Source organism: Chiroxiphia lanceolata, chromosome 6, assembly GCF_009829145.1.
Source record: "Chiroxiphia lanceolata isolate bChiLan1 chromosome 6, bChiLan1.pri, whole genome shotgun sequence".
NCBI classification, from domain to species: domain Eukaryota; kingdom Metazoa; phylum Chordata; class Aves; order Passeriformes; family Pipridae; genus Chiroxiphia; species Chiroxiphia lanceolata.
In genome coordinates this window covers 50,223,797-50,242,381 of record NC_045642.1, presented here as the reverse complement: position 1 = coordinate 50,242,381, position 18,585 = coordinate 50,223,797, and the positions used below count along the sequence as shown (strand labels likewise).

General features: G+C 39.1%; 1 protein-coding gene and 1 long non-coding RNA gene across 4 annotated transcripts in view; one reads left to right on the top strand and one right to left on the bottom strand.

Moving 5' to 3' along the window:
- Window positions 1-426: 426 nt before the first annotated feature.
- On the bottom strand, window positions 427-3,758 carry LOC116789009. Its single transcript, XR_004357849.1, has 2 exons — window positions 3,648-3,758; window positions 427-1,414 (listed from the first exon to the last, which is right to left on the bottom strand). It is a non-coding gene; the product is annotated as an uncharacterized LOC116789009 (long non-coding RNA).
- The window catches only part of DICER1 (dicer 1, ribonuclease III), a 64,225-nt gene continuing 49,304 nt past the window's right edge, over window positions 3,665-18,585 (top strand). For 2 of the 3 annotated variants that reach the window (XM_032692300.1, XM_032692302.1), the window contains exon 1: window positions 3,850-4,002. The gene's annotated coding sequence lies outside the window, so the exon portion shown is untranslated. Of the gene's footprint in view, window positions 3,776-3,849; window positions 4,003-18,585 lie in introns of those variants that run through there. The other variant, XM_032692303.1, reaches the window with a different exon arrangement.

Sequence of the window (18,585 nt, the reverse complement as noted above, 5' to 3'; positions counted from 1 at the left end):
TCCTCCTCTCATCCCAGTCACTGCCCTTAGCAATCCCTCGCCTTTCCCACTTGCTCTTCTGTTTCCCTGCTGGTTCAAACCTGAAAGGAAACAGTGCAGTGCTCAGCTCTTCAAGGGCTGACATCACCAGGAAACCTGGGCAAAACTTCTCTTTCTTGCTGCCCGTGTTCAGGAGACTTTTTAGTCACACCAAAGTCTTTTGTGACTCTTTTCTTTTTTTCTTGTTTTGATGTATTTCTTAATTAATAGGAAAATTAAGGCATCCAAACCCATTGTAGGTTTGATGGCATCAAAAGCAGCCAAAAAATATTTCTAGAGTAGTTGGAAGCCAGTTTTGGTTTAAAAATATTCTTTCTCTGTGAGACATTCCAGAATAGCCAACACAATTACAAGTCTTGTAGCTGAACTGAATTTTGTTCCCCATTCTTTTTCATCCACTGGTAGCTATAGGAGGTCACAAATGGATTTGTTTCCTAACACAACATTTATTTTTCTTCATCCTTCTTCTTCTTTACCAATCATCTGAATTTGAGGGGTTTCTTTACTGACGTGTCACTGTGATAGAGACACTCTAGAGACCATAGCACAGGTAGAAGATGATGGAGGAGATCATCAGTCTGGAGAAATCCAAGGAAAAAATAGAGAAGTTTGCCTGGAAAGAATTTTCTGGAGAGAGAGGGGTCAGTTTCCAAACTATGTCAGCTCATGTCCTCACATCAGCAATTTAAAGAGGTTAAAAAAGAAAGCAGTTAAAACTATTGAAGTTTCTCTTGCGTTAGGGAAAATATCCTTGGAGTTATGAAGTCTGAGTCACTGAAGTGTGAAAGTACACCAAAAATTTTTTTAAAAGCATCTTAGGGCAACACAAAGATTTGTGCCACCTAACACCTTTTTAAAATCTCAGCTCCAGTTTTAGAAATGGAATCTGTTCAAAATATGTTATTATTTCTTCCAATTTCCTTCTCTATAATAATACCTGCAGCTTTTTCTCATAATACATTGCAGGTGTTATTACTGCACTGTGGCTTAAAATGTTTGCAACTGCTCCTTCCTGCAGTGATTCACAGCTATGAACTGGAAAACCTGGTAGCCAGACTAGGGGCTGCTTGAGACGAAACCTGCAGGGAAAATTTTCTTAAGCAGAGTGCAGAATAGACACATCCTTTCCTGGACAGAAACTTGAATGCAACACTTCAGCCCAGATTTTCTCAGTAACTGCCCGCTTGTTTCAAAGTACACTATTGAAATAGTGCGTGACACAAGGCCAAAACAGCATCATGGCTGGTACCAACAGGAGGGAACAACAGAGGTCACCATTGTCTTGCAGGAAGGAATCTCTTCAGAGTCCATTTTAGAACCTGATGAGATGAGTGGAGCCAAAAAGCCTGGTTTCCACTGGTGTGATTACAGAGTTCTGTAGCATGAACAAAGAGAATTATTTGTGACATCGTGATTTTTTTAATGTCAATTTCCCTCTTTGACAGAATTTTTTTTACTGTTACTCAACAGAAAGAAACAGAAACACCATCCCCCCAACCTATACTGATGATTTTTTAAAAAGGGGGAGATAAATGTCTCTATTTTCTTGTCTTTTAACAGTTACCCTACAGAGTAAAGATCAGTATTTCTAGTCCTAAAGACATGGGGAAGGTTGTAACTTGGTACGTTGTTACTCATTCTTTTCTGGATTTTAATAGATGGGCTATTGTATTCTTTTCATCCCACAGCCTGTTTGCTTTGTTTTTATGGTTAGTTGTGTGTTTTTTTAACCAAGATCTGAATGCCAACCAGTTTGAAGTATGTGGAATTTTTTAGAGTTGCATATTACATTGATGACTTCATCTCACATTAAAAATCTTTGTAAGGAATTTCTGAAATCAACATTAAATAAATTCTTAATTTAGGCTTAAACTCTGAAGGTTAGCTGTCATTATACATATATATCTATATCTATCTGTTTCTTAGAAGGAAGAGAGGTTAGTGGGGATAGAATTGTAAAGAATAGCACAAATTTTATCCTAACTGTGCTTTTAAATCAAAAACTCCTGTCAGCCGGCAGGCTCAAGGAGGAAGTAGCTGTGGAGAAAGACACCCTTTTTTATATGAAAATAACTTCCAGAATTCTCCTGGCATTCGTCTGTTTTGTTTCCTACGTATTCTGCTTGCTTTCTCTTTGAACCTACTTGAATTGGATAAAATTCACTATTTAACCATGGCCTGCATTAAGGAGGGTTTCTTTCTGTTCTACTTTATGTTGAAATAATAAAGAATGCCAATTTCCTTCAGTACTTCAGCTAAAATTGGAAAAATAGACCCATATGTTCTGATGTTCCCACTGGATAAGACTGAACAGCTGCCCCTCTTCCTCAGCTTTTGTCACGGGATATAATTATTCTTCCATCCATAAAAAACCAGAAGGATGCCTGTTCAATGCTAAAAAAATACCTAATACTGTAACATTTAACAACATGGGCATTACAGAAGATGTGCTCTAAACAGCAGCAGAGGTTGAGCCAAGAAAATACTTAATTTGGTAATATGTCTGGCCTCTATATCACTTTTAATCTGAAATAATTTTACTAAGGTTGGTTTAAATTAACCTTAGAGTGCTCCACTTAGCTTTATCTTCTCATACTGATTTTGTAGGCACAGTTATACTAAAGAAGATGGCGAGCCCCTGGTGGAGAGCAGATGGGATGAGGGAGGCTGAACATCCCATCACAGATCTTTCATTGGATACACACTGCCTTCAGCACAACTTACAAGGGCAGTGGCTGGCAAGACGTGGCTTTGCATTGCATTTGTGGTCATCATCTTTACTAGGCAACAAGGACCATCTCTAACCAGTCCTTATGCAAGTGTCTGTGATCACAGGACAGGAGTCTCTTGGCCACCTGGCTTAACACAAGTGTAACTGGTTCTTCACCTGTGGCTGAAAGGTTTTAGTGGTGGAAAAGCCTTACTCAACATCACCTGTTTAATCCCAGATATTTTAGGACACTTTTTAAAAAATATAGTAGTAGTTAACAACATCTACTCAAGCAAGGGAGCATTGCCAAGAAACTGGAGTGAGACTAGTGGTGCAGTGACAATCTGCCTCAAGCAATGACAACGGGAGACGCTGCTTTGGGAGCCCACATAAACCCAACCCCTCCCCGCCATAATTTATTCTTCCTCCGCATGGGCCCAGCACGGCTGGGCTAACGGCTCCCGGGTGGAAAAGCAGCACTTTGCCTTTGGCAGGAAGGTCACTGCTGATGGTATTGGCCACCTGTGTGCACGGAGCAGTGGCATTTTGTTACACAGTCATGAGAGAGTCCAGCACTGCTCTGTCCATACACTGCCAAAAGGGGGTGGCCTTTTTCCCTACGGCTTGCCACGCGATAGAACGACCCCATTCCCTCAGACCCGCCTCTCCATGACCGGCCCAGCCTCAGCGGGTCCCTCACCCCCACAAAGATGGCGGGCGCCGCCTCCCGCCTCGGTGCACGAACCCGCCCGCGCGCGTGCGCGGCGAGGCCTAGCGCCTCGCAGTCCTGCGGCGGGGGAGGGGAGCGCGCACGCACGTGAGCGCCCGGACGGCCCGGCGGCTCCGCTGGCCGCCGCTGTGTCCCGCTGTCCCATTGGCCACCTCGCGAACCTTTCACCTTTTACCCGGCTCCGGCAGCCAATCGCCGGGCTCCTCTCATCGCGTGGGGAATGCGGAGCGTGCGGGCTGCGCAGGGCGGCATTCTCGGAGCGGGGTTGCGCCGCGGGCGCTGGGCGGCCCCCGTTGGTACGGGCGGGAGGGGCGGGGGCGGCGCTCCGTTTGCGTAGCGCCGGCCGTAGCGCGGGGGGAAGGGAGGGAGGGGGCGGCCGTCCCGGGCCCAGGTGAATGGAGGGACCTGACAGCTGCGGGGACTGAGGCGGCGGCGGCGGGGAAATGGCGGCGGCGGCGGCAGGAGCACAATGAGACGCGGCCTGTAGTGGGGGGAAGCGCCGGGCTGGGTCCCGTCCGAGCAGGTAGGAGATGGCCCCCCGGGGAGCTGCATGGCGGCCGAGCGCGGGTGTGTCGCGCCCGCAGCTCCCGCGGCCCCGGAGCGGTGGATGGCGGCGGTGCTTTCCTCCCTCCCGCGGGGCCCGGGCAGCGCTGCCCCGCCTCCGCCCCGGCGGCCCCAGCACTGGCCCCGGGCCCGGGGTCGGCCCGGGCAGCTCCCCCGGCGGCGGCGGGGCCCGCCCGGCCGTGCCGCGCCCCGGCCCCGCTCGGCTTTGTCTGTGCTCAGCGCCCCACGGGGGCTCCGCGGCCCTCCCGCCGTGTCCTCGTGGGCCCGAGGAGAGCGGTGGGGGTTGTAAAGGAGTTTCCAGTCTGCAGCGCTGGTGTTAAAGGCGATGTGAGAAACTCCTCTGGCTCCGCACGTTGCTTCCTTTCCATTCTCTTCCAGTGTAAACGAAGACAGACGTTGTGCTGTGTGATTGTGCGTTGAAAAAAGAAAGGTTAAAAAGAGATATATTATTGCACAGGAGTTTGTTGCTGTGTTAGGTAAGGTAGCCTGAATCAGTAGAAAAAGGGTTGTGATACTGATACCTGTTAAAAAAAAAAAAAGGATCTTTTTTGTGTATTATATTTAAGGAGAAATTAGTGTTTCGGAAAAGTGAATCCCATAGTGACTAGTGAGTCTCAGTTACTAGCTAATAAATAGTCCGAGGAATGTTGGCACTTAAGGTGATCAGTATTCTGAGTTCTGAGTATTTTGGTGTTAAGGTTCTGGTCTTCAAGTTATGTGGTGGACTCAGTTGGTGAAAGTGCATAGACTGGGAGATGGTTTTCTCTTTTGTTTGCCTAAACGTGGTAACCAAAACAGTTAACTTTGCAGACACTCGGTTTGCACCGTTTTATGCGTTTTCTTCAAATAAGCCACTTTGGACGCTCTGCTGAAATGCTGATGGCACATGTGTGTGTTCAGTAGGCTGGGTGGTGCTTGTGTTAGCAAGTTCATACAGACACAAACTGAAGTTCATTTCTATTATGCCATAATTATTCTAAGTTCTTCTCTTAAGAGAGTCTTTCTCATTGTCTGTCTCTATAAGATACATTGTGGTCTATGACCTTTGAAGGTGCTACTAGAAGTTTTCAGCTGGAAAGTATAGTGTTTAGTAATTGGATTGTTACTTTATCAATTAATCTGTAGAATTAAAAATTACATAAATATTTATTCAGAAGTGTTGACCCTGAATTAGCTACTGCAGTTCTTTAAAGCATCTTAGTGATACAGTTCTGTGAAAGTGGCAGCTCAGTACTTGGCAATCACAGCGTGACGAATACTAGAATTAACAATTAATTGAGAATGAAATGGCATCAATATGCCATTGTATAAATCTGTTCTGAGTCCATATATGTAATACTGAATGCAGCTTGGGTGTTTTCTCTTCATCTCTCTTCTACCTTAAAAGGGTTGTATTAGACTTAGAGAAAGGTAGATGGAAAATTGACTGAAGCTTTTCACCCGGTGAAGGACATACCAGTGAAGGGATAACAGACATGAAACAGAGAGTCGTGAAAAAAGTAGCATAGGGAAGTGTTGGTTGGTTGTCTGTTTGCCCTGTTTTTGAAAGATTTCTGTATTCTGCGTAACTAAAAGACGTGGTGCAGCAGCCTATTGGGAATGCCAAAAGTTTACAAGAAAGTGGAATCTGTTAATTTATACAATCATCAGAGACTATAAAAACAGGAGTATCTTTTCAGTCTTGGCAAACAGCAAGGTGGCTGGTCCGTGGTACTCCTGCTTGCCCTGTGATTATACTGTTTCATACATGTCCACCACTGGTTACTGGTAGAGGGAAGCTAACAGAACTGTTTTGTCTGATATATTACACCAATGTTTTTCTAGAAGTTATATTTTTTTTTTTTTTTTTTGGGAAATACCTTGGTCATCTGTAGCCTACAAGAAGGAAAAAAGCAAACCCTTCAGTTCAAAAACCCAATATATTGCCATTTTTTTTGTGCAGTCCATAGATGTTTCTCATTTCCCGCTTTGAAAATACGTACTTTGCCAGTTTTTCAGCAAAGTGAATGGATTTGCTTTAGCACAGCTGATCAGCACCCAAGTATCAGGACTTGACCCATGTTTGCTTTCAGTATGAGCTGACTAAATGTGCATTGATCTGTACTGAATGCGAATTACTGGCAAAACCAAATGCAAACACATGTATTCTTCCTGGAATAGCAAGGATTCATTTAGTAAAATGGATAATAGAGCTTAAATACTCTGATTTCTCTTTAGATAAGCTATGGTGTATAAGTGAAAGCAGGAGTTCAGAAAGATTTTGTAAAGGATTCTAGGCTTTAGGGGTGATGAGCATTATAGTAAGTGCTAAGACTACAGACAGGATTTTTATTTCGGGGCATAGGTTGAGTCTATCAGGCAGCAGGTAGAACATCAGAACATCCTGAGATGGGTTGTTCTGTTATTCTGTAATTCTCTGTGACCTTTTTTTTCTTCTCATGTTTTTCTTCTCTCAAACTAGGGGGTACCCTGAGCCTGCTAGATTGTTGGCTCCTGTGTCCTGATACCTAGCTATGTAACCCCTGACCATCTGTGTCCCATCACCTTCATATGTTCAGCAGTAATTTCTTCAGACTGATAACAGAACTTTGATTTTATTCATTTATTTATTTTTTTAGGAAGTGACTGCCTTTAAAGAAGCTAGAAGTGTAATTATAGTATTGTGTAGAGCAGGAGTGTCTGTATAATTGTGTGCAGTATGCTTTTAGAATACTCTATACTGAAGGCTAAGAATAGTTGGTGTAGATCAGAAAGCATGATTTTTCTTTACATCTTCCAGATATCTTTTTATCATCCTTTATCCTTTTGTGACTTTCATATGTATCATGATAAACCGGAAGAGAAGAAACCTGATACATAGTAAAAACTAAAAGTTAACTTTTAGCTGAAGTCACTGCAGTCTTTTTTGGAGTGGCAAAGTTTGGTGTTCGAACTGTGTTGATCGTTTGGGGATGTGGTGGATTTAGGAATGTAATTAAAGTAAGCATTCTAGAATGCATAATCTAGATAACAAAGCAGTGCCCACTTTAATGTATGCCATGATATTATATTAGGTGAACTCTTGGTAGATCTTGCACACCTTACTTAGTAACATCACAGTTTTTCAAGTTTGTGTGTTGAGCAGTATCTCTCAAATTCCTGTGTTATCTTTGCTCTATCTTGCAGACTACTTTAGTTAAATCAGTTTTCCATGACATTTGTCACCTTCAAATTTATGAGGTCAAGAAGCAGAGAACTGAAACCAGTATCAAGGAATTTGCTTGCCTTGTTGCACAGCTGCAGGTGTTGAAATGCCCTTCTGGTGGGAAAAAGAAGGAAGAGCAACTTCTCCTTTCATAAACACTCCTTGGTCCAAGAGACTTTAGTACCACTTGTCATGACCTTTCCTTGAAGTGCAACTTATTTGTGAATCTGATCTGTGTTTTGGTTGGTGTAGGTGTTACTTTTGAGTCCCTTTTTACCAAGGGAAAGAACCAAAAGTGTTCTCTCTTGATCTTTGATAATATGTGATAGTAGAATAACTTGGTTTGCTGTGCTTTCTTTCTCTTTGTGTCAGTGGTTCTGTACTTCTGTGATGTAAGCAGGCATGATCTGTTTCTGCCTGTTTTAAGTCTGTTGTTCTTCATAAAGAATCAATTCCTTGGGATTCACTGAATAAATGTGAGAGATCTGAGATGCAGCAGGATGACTGCTGACTTGAGGGACTGGTTGCTGGAAACGAGTTTGGGGCTGTTTTAACTGGCCTTGGGATATTTTTGGATGTTTTAAATTGCTTTCCAATATCCTGGTGGTTTTTCATTTGTACACGGACGCACACACAAAAAAAAGTGACCCCCAACCCCCCCATATTGTGAATTATTAAAAACTGATTGCCAGTGTCTGTCTCCTCCTTTTGAATCTGATTCTTGATAAATTGTCAGGCCATGTAGCAACCTTTTCCTCAGCTGAGGTGCTGATAAATAGCTGGGTAGTGGTAATAATAATTGGTCTCCTTGAAAATAAGAATTTTGAATTTTTTTTTTATCTTCTGTTTTTGAAAACTGAATTGGAGTTTTTGACCTGCCCACTTACTGAGTGCATAAATCTCCTTTCCTTAGGAAGTGAGGCAAATACATCTTGCTTTTTGAAGTTAATTTGTTTGACTCCATTGACATGATTTGGCTATGGAAGCATGTCTGGGCTGGCTACCTTTGCAATTAATGTTGCTCTTTCATTTGGAAAGTCTGCTTTGTTTCTTATCCAGATCAAGTTTCTTACAGCTTCTTTTAACTGTTACTGGCCTTTTATGATGTTTTTTGCTCTATATTTTCTTGTTCAAGAAGAAATGAGCAAGGCATACCTATCTGAAGGTGAAGTTGTCTTGTAGCTGATAGTAAAAACTTCTAGAGGTTCTCTGGGGTTAGGACGTTTCCCAGGATTCAGAAGACCCAATTTACCTTACTGACTGGGTTTTGGCAAGTTAATTCAGGTATCTTTGTTTTCACCCCCTCCTTTGAGTTGAACTTTAGAATGCATAAATAAAAGGTAGTTTTTAGGTGTTTATATATTTGCCTCTGTACATTAAAACATTTAAATATGTTTGAGATGACTTATGAATTGGGGTTTTATGAATTCATAATGTTCATTGATTATATTTGATTTTCTTTAGTCTGAATATTAGTGTCTGGTATCAATCTCAAGTAAGACTTCTAATTCCTCACTGAAGCTTTGTATTTCTGAGCAGGCAAACCTGTTTGCCTTGCTATACCTTTGTGGTTGATGGCTTTTGTTTTTGGAAGAAGACATAAAATGAAAGAAAATGCTTACAGTATAACCTAAAGCTTTGATCACTCAGATTTTTTTAGTGACCCACAACCTTTTGCTATCTTTCCACTAAAGTTAAATGTCTATATTGGTAACTTGCTATGTAAAGTTATTAAGAAGTGATGTGAGATCTGTGAAAAATTATTTTTTTGGGGGGGAAAAAAAAATCACATGCCCCTCCCCCCAGTTCCTGAAGATTCGTGGCTCTTGCTGTCTGACATAGTGCTGTCTCAATGACCTTCAAGACTGTAGAAACCAAATTAATCTTGGAGATGGATAATTAGCATGAAAAAGTACACTACTTCTTAAAACAGAACAAAAAAAGCCCCAAACAAACCCACATTTGAACCTCTGTTTCTGCTGCATGTTCTTTGAGTCCCCAGGAAGATGTGTGTGTATTTGTCATTTACTCTTCTTGCTACTTAGCCTTCCCTGTTTCTGTGAAACAAAATAAGAAGAAAATTGGAATATGAATATTTTCTACCAGTGTAATGAACAAAGTCAGCATGAATGGCAGAGACTGTAAGGGGGAAGTGACAGAAGCATGTTACTGAGAGCCATGGGATTATCTTTCTATCTCTTTCATTATTTCTACAGTTACTGTCAGCAAGATCTCATGCACTGCCTTACAATTTTCTGCTACTTGTAAAAAAAGTGTGTGGGGAAAGTTTTCCCTTTCTTCATTATTTCTAGAGAATATTGAACTCTGTCAGTGTCAGCCTCATGGGTTCATTGACATTAAAGAAAGATAGCAAGCTGTGACAGGGCAATAAGCAGCTGTCTGTGTACTTTCAAAGATTATAAATAAAAAATAAATGTATACCCGGGTGTTCAAATCCATAGGTTTATATGCTGAATAGATCAGATGATTTGTCTCCTGTTTAATCACAAAGACTATGAGTTAGTGAAGTCTTCAACTAAAGAAGTGTGGCTACACCATCAACGGAGGGATTTGATAGGAATGAGTTTGAGCAGTGACAGGTGATGAAGCTCTGGAGGAGGAAGTGTGTAGGTTTTAGGAAGGCAATGCATTTTTGCCTTCAAGTATTTAATTGAAAAAAGGACTGGAAGAATGCCAAAACCATTTATGAGCTCCCTGGGTCTTTGAAAGACATACAATCATCTTCCAGGAGATGAGCAATTTTCCCTATAGTAATCTTTGCATAGTTAATACTTTGCTGTGTCAAAGTTGAGAAGTTAAACCTGCCTTGATTAATACTAAATTGTCTGGAAAATAGTCTTCTCAAGACTGTATTGCCTATACTGAATAGAAGATGAGTTTCTAGTGACAAAATTGTTGATTTATTAAAACTGTCTATTGACCATCCTACTGTATGAGGGTCTGCAAGGAATTATTGAATGATTTTAGGGAAATGTAGTGACTGGCATAATGATGAAGCAGGTGCTGATTTCTGGCAAGCATTTGGAGTTGTATGCCAATAATGCTTCTAATGTGTACATTGACTGCCAGCTATTAATAGTTGTTAAAACCTTTTATTGGTTCATCCTGTTACTGCTGTCTCTGTTTCCTTTTGCACCATTCAAATAGTTATGGACTACACAGCCAGAAGTTTTGGATTTGGAAGTTTTAGGTTTATTGTCATTAGTGTAACACCATTCAGCAACAGTTGGCAATAGAGAAGAGAAGCTGGTGTGTGATTTTTAAATGACAGTCAAAAACGTGTTGAATCCAATTTCCTTGTTTTCTGTAATGTGGCAGTCAAGTGGCTGTCAAAATGGATGACAGCCTTCTCCTCGTGCCAGCTCTAATACTCCTCTGATTCCCATCAACTGCTTAATTCAGCTTGCTGTACCAGCAGAAAACTTGCCTAGGTCAAGGGAAAAAAACCCACTTGGTTGTAGCATGCTGAACGAGTTTTCTCCCAAAGAGTCAGGCAATTGTCAAAGCTGTTAGAGAAGGAGCAGTGACAGTGGGGCTGCTTCATCTAGCACTAGGTTACCATCAGATTGAATCTGCAGTCTCATGAAAACTAATCCAAAATACCACTTTCCACTTGTGTTCCTTTATGAATACTGACTTTTCTCACCTATTAATTGGACTAATTGCTTTATGTTTTTCTCATCTGTCTACTTTCTCACTTACTGTTAATAGCTTCTGTTATAAACAGGTGTGTTATTACAGTAATCTTGTTGTTTTGTGTATGAAAATCAGCTGTGGAAAATCTAGGATATAAACCAAAGTGGGGGGAAAAAACCTTACATTATGTTATGAAAGTGGAATAAAAATACAATTGGATTTAATGACACTTCTTTAGCGAGTACTATTCTGAAGTATGAGCTGCTTCTTAGCACAGGTAACAACAGTCGTAGTGCAGTAGTCAAGATGGAACACTTAGACTGTAGCTTTTAGCTTGGGAAATTCAGATCTGAAGTTATGCCTAGTTTAAAACCTCTCATTTTTAGCTGGTGGTAATTTGGAGTTGTGACTCTGTAATTAGGGATCTGTACAAGAAACTGCTTAAAATTCTAGGACTTATTTTCCATTTTTCCTCAAATGTGGTTGATTATATGTTCCAAGACAGTAGTAAAATCAGATACAAATCAATGCCTAATAACATAAAAAATGAATGTTTCCTTTATCCAGTTTTCTATTCTTATGAAAGTGATGGGATGAGGTTTTTTGTAATTATATGTTCAAGTTTTTGGGTATAATTTGATTAACTTTAAAAACTATTGAAAGTGCTTATATTTTAGTGAGGGCAGGGGAAATCATTGTCCTGATTTAAACAAACAAACAAACAAAACCCCTAAAACCAACACCATTCCCCCAAACAAAACCCAAATCAAAACAAAATAACTCCCTAGTTCGTTCACCATCAACCTGGTAGAGTTTTGTAATCCTTCGTTTGAAATCAAAACATTGGGAACCCAGACTAGGAGCAGAAGTCATTATATAATTATGTCGGAAGTTAAAAAGTAACAAGTTGGACTAGTTGAGAGGAAAACTTTCTGATTTTTTTTTTTCTCCACAGCTTGAGTGAGATGTTTCTCCCCACCCCATAAATTTACCTTCAGAGTAGAATTAGGGGTGGGCCTAGGCTATAGAAATTTTCCACACCATGGTTTTGGAAATTTTTTTTTTCCATTGGCTAAACTCGATTTTGTGGTGAAAATTGACCACTGTTTTTGTTAAACCATGTAATTAAATGGTGATACATCTTAGATATATTTTTGATATTGTATATAATTGAATGGTGATATATCTTAACTGGCTATATTAGATCTTTAGTCAAGAATATCCTAAATGTAGACAGTGTGCTTCTCAATGTTATGAGTTGAGCGCTTCAAGTGTGGGCTAAACTCAACTCTTGTTTCCTGTTGGATTTATAGGATAAACAATATTTACAAGTTCAAGTTTACAGGCATACTTCTAAGAATATTGGTATGTGTAATTTTTATATGAAGTGGTAGCCAATACTTAATGCAGAAATATTTTCAGTTGATATTATATGACTGTCTAGAGGGTTAATTGAAAAGATAAAGCCAGCAAACCTTAATATAAAATAGAGTCTTTAAAAGTTTGCATTCTAATTAGGGGGTACATGATCATGGAGGTGCTACTCAAAACAGTAAATTCTTTTACCTGTTAGGCCAGTGAGGAGCATAGCCTGGATCTTGGGCTGTAGCTTGGCATGCATTTTAGATGGCATTTCTGCCTAGAAAAAAACACTTTAACTGTGTCCCCCCAGGCTGTGGTATTTGTTGTTAAGCTTCGTTTCTAAAGTTTTATGGTAAAGTGATTTAGCAAGATCATTTCATCTAAGAAACAGTTTATTCTGTGTGATTTCTTTCATTTTATCATCTGACTCTAGGTATGGTCACAAATTACCTGGAAACAGTTGAGGAGACAGTGTGTAGACTGAAGAGTAAGAGTGATGCTCTTGGGTGTTTAATCTTGCCATATTAAATGCATGTTAATGTGAGGCCTGGGGACCTTTATCATACAGCATTTTGTCTTGCTGCTGAGTGAAAATGAAAGGGAAGTGATAAAATGTAAAGTGACTTTCCTATGTTTTGTCTGCAGCAGAGATGTGTTTCTTCTGTGATTACTTTGACTGTACAGCCAACTACAGATTTTTATAAGCATATTTGAGAAAGCTAAAATGAAATACCAATCTAGTGAAATGATGGTATGTTAAACTTCTGCATATGCCACGTATTTAATCTGACTAGAAGAGAAGCAATAAGGTCACTCTTCTCAGTGTCAGCTTTTTCATAAGAGTTTAACACACTTGTACTTTTTGGAACAGCTTCATTGCTTTAGTTGATGAGTGTAAGTTTGTCTAACCGCTTGTCTGTGCAGCAAAGTCAAACTTGTAAAAAGTACATACCTTTAAAATTTCATTTCAAAACTGTTTTTCTGTTGCAAGTCTTAGAGGCCTAGACTTACAGCCTATGGATGCTTTTTCAGCATTTTTAGTATGTATTTGGAAGATGCTGAGGTAGTTTGAATTGTAAATTATGATATTATGAAAATGGCCATTTTTAAAGTAATTAATTGAAGAGAAGTGAGAGATTTCCTGTTGTTCAGTGTTGAGAAAGCAGTTCTGAGAAAGAAGAGGGAAATCTCCATTGAAAGTTAGAAATGTAATCTGCTTAAGTAATTGTGAAAGTCATACTAATCAATTATCTGCCTCTTTGGGCATCTTAGTGCATCTGTGTATGCCTACTCAAATAAGCAGCTCATTAGCTGATAGAAGCAAATGATTAGTCAATGAAATTGAAAGCCAGTTGTATTTAAATATTTATTCAGCATAATTTAAAGTTTTTATTTATTATTATGAAAAATGTAAGATATGTTTGCATGAATTAAGGTGTAAATTCTTTCCAAATACACTGTAGTATGCAGGGGGAAAATTGTTCTATGTAATTAAATGTACCAATTAGTAAACTAAATGCTATGATTACTTGAATGTTAATGGCTGTGATGCTGTTCTCCTTGTTAATCAGATGCCTGTATTTGATGGTTGTGAATCCACCTAAATGATATCAATATGTATGCACTTGTTTCTAAAGAAAACTACAAAAGCAAGATAAGTTCCTAACCGATAGAAAGGGTAGTTATGCAACAACTTTATATGTAAGCCTAACCAATATAAATCAAGATTAAATTAGGGGTGTTAATGCCTCTGATTTAGTTGGACTTGGTATATTGGGATGTTAATAGTGAAATAATTTACTTTAAAATGCTTGATTATTACCCTGTTTTTAAACAAAATTATTTGGTATCTAAAGACAAAATTTTAGTGAGGTGGCTTGTTTTTTTTAATCTGACGTATGTCTGCTTTTCCAAGACTTTGTTCGCATTCATGTGTTTTCTGGTTTGCTTCTAGAAACTTGCTCCTTTCCTTCACAACTAGATTGAGTTCTTTGTCACTTAATTGCTGGCGATGCTGCTTCTGATCCAACGTATCTGACTGTGTATTCATTACAGCGGCCCTGATCTCCACTTCTGTGCTGTGCTGCTTCATGGATGTCTTCAGAGAGTCTGGATTTGATGGACCTCTGGAGAAACATAGTCAGTCTGACCTGGAATTGGTCATCTGCAGGGTACTGTGAGGATAAATGAGAGCAAGAAAGTACTCCTAGTCCAGAACTCATTGTTAAGTGAAAGAATTGAAGTGTTTACAGAGCTGCCCAGACTGGAGGAATGATACAATGAGAACTGCAAAAGATTGTGTGAATCTGAATTTTCCCAGATTCAAAATGATGGAGATATGTTGCACCACTTGTCTCATTCTGCTGTCATCTCTGTCGGAATGTTACCTGCCAGGCTGTCACTATTTTTTTTTTTGGTAGGTCTTAATGTATCCAGAGTAGAACCTTAGGACACCAGCAGAAAGGGGAGCTATATCAGGCTCTGCTGATGCAGCTGTCAGGTCAGCCTCACAGAATTTGGCCTCATTTTTTTCTGAAAACTGAGAACTAATGAAATAAGAAAATGCCTCAGAGTTTTTGCTGATGGTTGTTTGATGTTGGCTACTGAATGTTGCTGCAATCAAGCAACCTGTAAAACGCCTGCTGCTGTACTTCTGGTTATTAAATGATACCGGGCATAGTGATCGATGGTTAGGCAGCTTCTGTGCAAACTACAACTGACATGGTAAGAAAAGGAGTCTTTCTTTGACTTAATATTTTCTATTTTTTGATAGCCAGTGCTCGTGGAGCTGGTAATCCAGATAAAGCAAGATCTACTCTGTTATTTTTAGAAAAAAGTCTCTACTCAAAGTTGTATGTTTATGTTCTGCCCTAAAAATGCAGTTCACAAGTGACTGAATTACAGGACTGTGTTTTAGTATTACAGAAGGAAGTAACTCTCTTTGACTGATGGCTGGACCAGGGTCCTGTAGATACATGTGTCTTTTCCAATGCAGTATTGTGCCAGCTGTACAGACAGGATCTGGAATTGAAACAACCATAGGAATATATTAATTCTGAGTTGTGCTTGGCAGAAGAGATAATTGGCAGGTCCGGTACTGTATTAACTTAGTTACATTGCTTCCAGAACCCAAACTAGTGTCAGAAGCCATCAACTGTACCACTTTCGGGGATTTAATGCCTGAAAGTTATTACTTAGGCCTGAGTAATTTTAGATAATAATACAAAAAATTGTTTAACAATAATTTCATTATCTTTCCTTCTAATCTACCTCTATAATCATTAAATGAGTATTTGATAAATGCTGTATTCAGTAAACCACAACTTAATTTTGTCTGGAACAATCCTTTCATTTACATAGCTGGGAATACTTTTGCATATATGCAGGAATAGCTTTCACTCCATTTTAAGAAATGAGGGGTAAAACAATTACCTCCCCCTCTACCTCCCTTTCTTTTAAAGTCATAGTAGCAAGAAAAGCTTCAAAAACTGAAACAAGCCATTTTATCATTCCACAAGGAGGAATAACTTGGATACTGGTTTTTAGCCACATAGTAAGAGAATCCATGACAATAAATGTAATGTGCAGAGCTAATGTGGAAAATAGGACTAATGCTGCACTGGGCTGAAAAGGTCGGAAAAGGACTGAAAGGACTGAAAACTGTAATGTAGACTTGGCATTAGAGACAGATACCTATTAATATACATTGAGAGAACTCTCTCAAGGATACCTATTTTATCTCAATTTTTCCTTTTTTTTATCTTGCATTCACTCTGCTTCTGTGGAAGTTTGAGAGATGGATGAATCAGGAACGGGTCTGTTTTCTGATTTGGGTCTGTGCCCTGCAGGGGTTAGTGGTGCTCAGTTGCAGCAGTGTTGGAGCGACAGGACCCTTTTGAACCAATTACTTCACAACTGACATGGTTGGCAGTTTATCTGTTCAACCTTGTTCTACCTTTCCTAGTTGATCAGAATGGGAAAGGCTTTCAAAGGAGGGAAAAAAAGCTTTAAAGCTTCTCGGTCAATATTTAGACTCCTATAACCCCACATACTGGGGAGAGGAAGCTGTTCCAGTTGGGTTTTGTGGATCTTGAATATTTTTATTTTTTTAATTCAGTCATGACTCCATATTTACTCCTAAACCTAAGACTTCCATTTTAGACATCTGTTAAAAATAAAGGTTTTTATCATCAATGAAAACTTTTAAGTTACTCAACACAAGAGGAAGTCCCCAAATCTTTGCAAACCATTCTAGTTTTTTCTACCTCTACTTCAAGACTGACAATACACAAAACAATTATGTCTCATCTTGTACTGTTATTTTTTTTACCACTTTATCTTAGATAACGACTTCAACTCTCCCATCACTACCTTTTTGCCAAGTAAATTCTTGAATATATCTGATTCAGTGTCAGTGTCATATCAATTGTTCTGGAAGGTCAACAGTGCTACCGATAACACGTGATATGAAAATACTGCATGAGGCTTCAAGCTTTATACTGATAAAATGTAATATTTATGATTTCTCACCACTTTGGAACCCCAGTTAGTATACAAATCTTGGCTTTATTGGACAATACTGAAAAATGAAGATTGATGCATTAAAAAAAATTAAAATTGTTAATTGATACGATCTGCTGCAGTTTGTTTAACTGAAAAAAATGTAAAAGAATGCTCATGTTGTATTCTAAATGCATGTATTTATATGGAGGGAAATAACAGTATCTTTTCCATTTTGCAGTTAATTCAGATCATTTTACAATCATGCACATTCTTGCCATCATGGGAAATTTTGTTCATCTTCTCTGAGAGTCCTTGAAACACTGTTGTATGCCACAGAGCACTTTCATAGAACTATAGAATTTCACAGCATTTAGATTGGAAAAGAACCATAAGATCCAACCATCAATGTAATACTGCCAAGTCCATACTAAACCATATCCCTAAGTGCCACATCTGCACATCTGTTAAATATCTCTAGGGCTGATGTTGACCACTTTACTGGGCAGCATCTTCACCTTTAGACATTCTTACATATGCCAAAATAAAAAAAAAAAAAAAAAACAAAACAGAAGCAGGGGCACTATGGAAATGTCTTAGAAATTATTCACATTTTTTCCTTCAATAAAATGAAAGAATCAAGTATGGGTTTTGTTTGTTGTGGTTTTTTTTTTTTTTTTGTCCCTTCTGGTGTTCTTTCTCTGGAGATTGGATTCTGTGGTATCAGTGGAGCTTTGACTGTCTTCTGAATTTGGGAGCAAAAATAGTTTCTTTATGCTATATATTTTTATGAACTTCATCCCAGCTTCACATAAAAGAAAATTCCACAAGTTTTTTGCAGGGTAAGAACATGTGAAGACTAGTAGTGTAATTGCTGAGAAATCTTTCCTTTTTAGGAAGACATTAAAAACTACAAAGCTTAAAATGTGGAATAAATAATGTGCTAACTAATATGTAATACTTGTGCATTTTAAGGTTGCACTAGGAAGAGTTAGTTTGCACAGTTAATAAGGAACACTTTTTTGGGGTGATCTAAGGCTGGAATCCGTACACTGGTTCTTGGGTGATACTTAACTTGATATTATGACCAACTATAGGAGATTCGAACTCTCATTTTAGAGTTGGTGGAAGTTTTAGAGCTTTATTTAAAATCCAACTATCTGTTGGTGTTGCATGATGCAATTACTGACTTCAGAGAAAGCCTTTGTAATGTAGAACACTTAGTAATTTTGGGTGTTGTGGCACAGAGATAGCAGAGCTGTTGAATATGGGGAGCTTGACTTTTAGCCACATGGAGAGAAAGGGTTTATGTTTATGCAAATAATGGGATTGAAGTCTCCACATGGGGTTATATTCAGGGGACAGCTGCTGCTTTTACTTATCCTAAGCAAGAATAATTAATGCTTTGGAACTGTACTTGCCTCACAGCTTGCCCCCAAATTGGGGAAGAGAGAAATCCCTGCCCTAATGTCTGCTTAATTGCCTTCCTGTCCAAAGACATAGGTGCCTGAAAGGCTTGAACATAACCTTTAAATAAAGTAAATCATCACAAGTAATTAATTTGGTACCCAGGTAAAGTACCAAATGATAAAGAAATGCATGGATATGATCACTTATCCCTACTTGTGATACTGATATGATAGTAACTATAAATTAGAATCTATAAATTTACCTGTGATTTTTCTATGCAGTGGCTTGAAAAAAACTCAAATTAAATATGGGGCATAATTTAATTTTAATAAGTTTAAATCTAATAAATGTTTTTCTGAGTGCTTGTATAACTCAGATTTTTTTTATTTAGAGAAATGTGTGCCCTGAGTGTAATTTTTTTTTACCTGG